General features: G+C 21.2%; 1 protein-coding gene across 4 annotated transcripts in view; it reads left to right on the plus strand.

Annotated features, from left to right (window-relative positions):
- Positions 1-5821, plus strand: part of LOC102670659 (inactive rhomboid protein 1) — a 394154-nt gene that overhangs the window by 194866 nt on the left and 193467 nt on the right. The window lies entirely within an intron of this gene.

Raw genomic sequence — 5821 nt, forward strand, 5'->3', positions numbered from 1 at the left:
TAATGATTCAATAACATTAATTAAATAAAACAAGAATTAAAGGAAATAATATTATAATTATTTTTATTTTATATTATAATTAATATTATTATTTATATTCTTCTGAAATAATTAAATATTTTAATTAATAATTTTCATATCATGTTTTTTTCAAATTCTCTTTTTGTAATTATAATTGTAATTGTAAAATTGTAATTTTCTCATAGATTAAAAATTGTTAAATATGATATTTCCTTTAATCAATTCAACAATTCATTTCATCAAAAAAGTAAATTTATTAAAATTTTTTTTTTCTATATCAATTTATGTTTCAATATAGAATATATATTCATTCAAGAATATCTGATTTGTAGATCAAGAAATTCGTTTCTTATCCCCTTTGTACGTTTGTGGATTTTATAGGGATATCCAAAGGAGAATTCGTGTAACAAAATGTATGCGCGTGTATCATTTTATGTCTTGTGTAGAGTGGAATTCTTAAAGCAACCAAAGCATCACGATGTTTCAAGAGTTGCTATGCGAATTTACGGAGTGTGCGCTTTTTCAAATGTACACGGCGGAAATATTGAAGTTACGAAAAACTAAAGACGCTTTTAAAATTTAAATTCTAAGAGAAAATCGCGTGTTTCGTTACATTTAGACTATGAAAGACGCGATCATCTTTTCATATTTGCTCTTGGCGTTTTTTGGATAAACATATTATCTTTTTAAGCTAAAAAATTTAATTTTTTCTTTTATGTCTGAAATATTAAAGTCGACAGTTATTTTGTGTTATTATTTAATGATAATATATTAATATATTAAAAAGGCAGTTATTTTAAACTAATTGATTTTCTTAAAAATATCTTTATTAATCCTTTGATAGTAAATAACTTTGAAAATATTTTGAAATTTTTTTTAATATGAATAAAATAATTTCAAACATATATTTATTTCTTAATTTATGTTAACTATTTATTAATATAAAACAATGAAACTTGCAAAATGGTGTACACATTATTATTAAAAACATAAATAATAAATATTCCATTAAATATATTTCATAATCATGAAAGAACAAAACAGAATCTAAAAATATCCAAAGAATATATAATTAATGAATAATTTTTTCTAGTAGAATAATCAAATAATTCAATTTCAAAATTTATATAATTTTTCTTTACTGCATTTATAAGAAAATATGCAATTTATATTTATGAGTATACATAGTTTATGAAGTATCTTATAAAGCATAAATGATAAGATTGAAACAATGTATGGATTTCTATTTTATGATAAAATGAGGACAAATTTCAACCACCTGTCGCGTTCAGAAAGTCTAATCAGTAACTTAGCAGATCGTCGCGTCCACCTGTCGGATTTCCTCGCGAAATGTCCGACACATTGCTAATTAATTGTCCGCAGTTTCGATCAGTCTAGGCACTATTAAATTAGGTTACGTGCATCGCCTATGAAATTCGATGTCGATGCGTTTAACAATTTCGCATTATCCTCTATAATTACACACATAATTACATAATGAATTTAAAATTCAACATTTTTGCTTCTTAAATTTTATATTTTTACTTATCTATTCTTTTTTGATAATTTTTCATAATCTTTTAATATTTCTTATCGTATTTCATATCTTATTTATATTTCGTATCTTTATTCAGAATTCTTTTTTCTTATATTGATAGTAGAAGATAAAAAAAACGAAAAGTATTCTATTTTTTTAAATATGCTGTTTTTTTTATTTTTGAAATTTTATATTTTTTCTAATGATAATTAAATGTTTAAATAAACTATATATATTTAAATTAATTTTGAATACATTTTTATTTTTTATCTTTTTATATTATTTATATTTATATTTTTTTTTATATTTTTTATTATTAAAAGTGAAAAGTGAAAATATGTGATATATATAAAAGTGAAAATAGTAAGAAAGTATAGAATAATAAAGTATAGTAAAGAAAACTATCATAAAAAATGATCATTTTTTACGAACACTGTGCTTACTTTCACCTGAAGATTGAGTAAGACATCTCCTTCCTTCTCTGATCAGCATTCATTTATTTTCTTCGTTCCGATCATGGAATTCTGAACAAGCTATTCTTGTTACATCGGTGATCGTCACGATTGTCAGTGTCCTCGATATTCTTTTTCTTCGTTTCTATTCTATCGTCAATGCCGTTATACTATATCGTATAAAATTCGTATACGACATATTTTGAACAAAATTAAAATTGTAAAATTTATTTTCTTCGTTCATTTTATTCAAACTTTATACAAATTTTTTTTCAATTTTTCTTTTATTATTTTTATTTAATCATAATTGATTGAAATATAATTTAATATAATTTAATATAATAAATAGCATATAAAACAAAATAATAATATATGTATCGAAAAAGAATAAATAAACATAAATAATTAATTAAAAATTAATATTTATTCATAGTTATTTATAAAATAATAGACAATAATTTTATTCTTAGTAAAATTTTAAAACAACATTTTAAATTTCATGGGAAAATGAATTGAAATGATTTGAAAGACAAGATTATTTATAATAATTCAGATTATGATCTTATTTTAACGATAAAAACTATTATTGGAAAAGGTTATGTCTTAAGATCGATCCACAGTTGTCGTTAGTACGAAGCATTGTGTCGTGAAAAACACGTGTATTCGTCTACTGCGCATCTTGTCCGCGCAGTTAACCGCAGACCATGGTCAGTGACACAGCTTGTTGATCGTATAGTAAATTTTTTCAATTATTTCGGTAAATATTATGGATAACTAGTGTACTGTGTAACAAAGTTTTTCCGATGAAATTCAAAGATATGTTATTTTTTTGATGTGTATTGTTTCTACTAATAATACTACATGAAAGGAGAAAATAAAATACGACGAGTGTTTCAAGCGAAAGAGGCTACATCTTGTGTCAAAATAGTGCAGGTAAACATTTAAATCTTTTTTAATGCGAATTTATATTTAATTATTAAATATCTACTGAATGTTTAGACATAATTACACACACACACACACAATTATTACATATATTGTTCTTAAGTTTTTAATTTGTTATGTGTATACGTAAATTATTTTATATATTTCAATGTTATTCTGTATGTCAATTTTAGTGCATGAAATTAAATTTATGTTTGAAAAAAAAAATGGCGAAAAAAAGCGGTTTTATAAAAAGAAATCAATTTTTTATTTTTCATAGTAATTTTGAAATGATTAATATATTCTTTTGTAAGTCTAGATATATAAATATATATGGTAATAATAATACATAATATTTATATATAAATAAATAATATTTAATATATTTGCACTCAATTAATAATAAATTAAAAATGTACACAACTACATATTCAAAAGTATTATAGAAGAAATAAAGTTACTTTATTGCAATTTGCTGCAAAAATTTCTGCCATATCAAAAGATAAAAAAAATTTATGGCAAGATAATTTTTATGATCTTTATTTAAGATAATCGTAAGTCAGACTTAAATCTGTATTATTGAATGACCTAGCATACTCATTAATTAATTTTTTTTTTAGAAATGATATTTGAAATTAAATAATTTATAATAATTATTGAAGATTATAATACAATGAAATAAAAATTCTATTCATAGAAAAAAAATTTTATATTATTGCTCCAAAAAATGAAATATGTATATTCATTCAAATAAGCATTTGAAATATTTATTAACATGACTAAAGATTTATCGATATTTTGTCATAAAATATAATAACATATATTTATTGTTATAGAAACATTGAAATATATATTTTTATTTTTTCTCAATCAAAATTAAAATATACTAAAGAACAATGTATGTGAATATTACAAGTTCAATTTATATTGATTATTAATTATGAAAGTATGTAACATTGAAATGTTATAGTGCTTGTTATAAAAAAAATAAAATTACATAAAAATTTATAATATAGATTCCAAGGCATAATTAGTTACAAGATTCAAAGTGGAAGTGAAGTTTTGATGACTTTTCGAACAAATTCTCTTCGACGATTACTTCGTTCAATGATGTATTTCTAGTTTCTTCTTATCTGCTCGAACAACAAAATGTAAGTAATAAAAATGATATCATTGTATCTTATATAATCTTAACACGTCATACTATCCACTTTCTGTAACTATTGAAAATATTGCGTTTCATGTAAATTATCTAGATAAAAAAATAATTTTAATTCTCAAAATATCAGTTTCTTTTATATATTAATTTTTTTATATGAAAGTGATTTTCTAATGATTATATATAAGAAAAATTGGTAGCAATTTTTAATTCTAATTATATTTATATTATAATTTTATTATAATTATAATATTATAATTTTATTAATTTTATTAATTTTAATAGTTATATACTATAATCTAATATTAATATAACATATTGCAATAATTATCATATATACTATAGAATTTTTTTATTTGAAATCTACTTTTCAAATTGATTAAAATAATTACTTAAAATAATTAACAGAATAGTTAATAGAATAATAGAATTATGTATTATCTAACATTGGTACGATTTCAATTCTTTCAATGCTTTCTAATTTATACATTTGTACACATTAAGCTTAACAGTTATAACAATAGTAACAATATTAACACATATGTGTCAAGAGAGTCGTTGCTATTAAAAGTAAATTTCCATTACAGTTATATAAAATATATTTCTCAATAATTATTACAAAATTAAATTTGCTATATAATAAATTAAAAAAAAATAAATTGCATAATAAATTGAATCTGTTATATCACGTGAATCTTTCTCTAATTATAGTATTCATAACAACGTGTGTTCTTTTTTTATTGAAGATGATCATCAGACTTAAAATATTGTTTGCAGTTATATGAACGAATAATTATATATATACGAATAATTATATCGTGCAGTGCATACTATAGTCATACTATAGGTCATATTTCACAGAATTTAGCCGACAGTCTGTGAATTGCAGACATCCAGGAACCTTATCTGTGGTTACATGTCTGCAAACAATATCCATGAGTCTGAACACGGTCCTATGTGTAGGGCGGATATTAACAAACGAAACTCGAAACGAATAATAATGCCAATTGGCATCGTCTGTATGTACTAAAGCTCGATGCAGATGAGCAATACGATTTTACATTGATGACATTGCGTCAATAAACGTGAAAATACATAATCACAACGAGTTTAATTCTATTTTAAATAGAATATGATATGTACAATCAATAATTTTTAGTATATTTAATATATCTATTTTGAAGAAATATTAAGATAATAAATTTAAATTTCTATATTATTATAATAGTAAATATTTTTAATACATTTGCATATAATGAAAATGCAACATGTTGTACTATAATTTGTTATGTTAGTGTTTGTTTATTTATTTTTTTATTACAATTAGAATAGAATTGTTAATAAATATCGTTAGAAATTTTTGATTAGATTTAGGAATTCAGTAGTACCATTCAGAACAAAATATTAAATTTAATATTAAATGAAACAAATGAATAGTCAATCAAATTTATTTTTAATTAATTATTTTTTAATTATTTTTTAATTATTTTTTTATTTTTTTTAATTATTTTTAAATTTTGTAAAATCATATATTTTTATAAACATTCGTAATTTATTCATAATAATATGTTGTATAATTACTATAACACTGAATAAATGTTTCTAAAAAAAAATTTCAATAGCGAATGTATAAATAGGAAAATATTTATTTTTTATAATTCAATTAATTTTATTGATTATTTTTTTTTTTTTTTAGTATTTTTATTTCTCTATGTGAATTTACAGAAT

Source organism: Apis dorsata, unplaced genomic scaffold, assembly GCF_000469605.1.
Source record: "Apis dorsata unplaced genomic scaffold, Apis dorsata 1.3 scaffold_88, whole genome shotgun sequence".
NCBI lineage: Eukaryota > Metazoa > Arthropoda > Insecta > Hymenoptera > Apidae > Apis > Apis dorsata.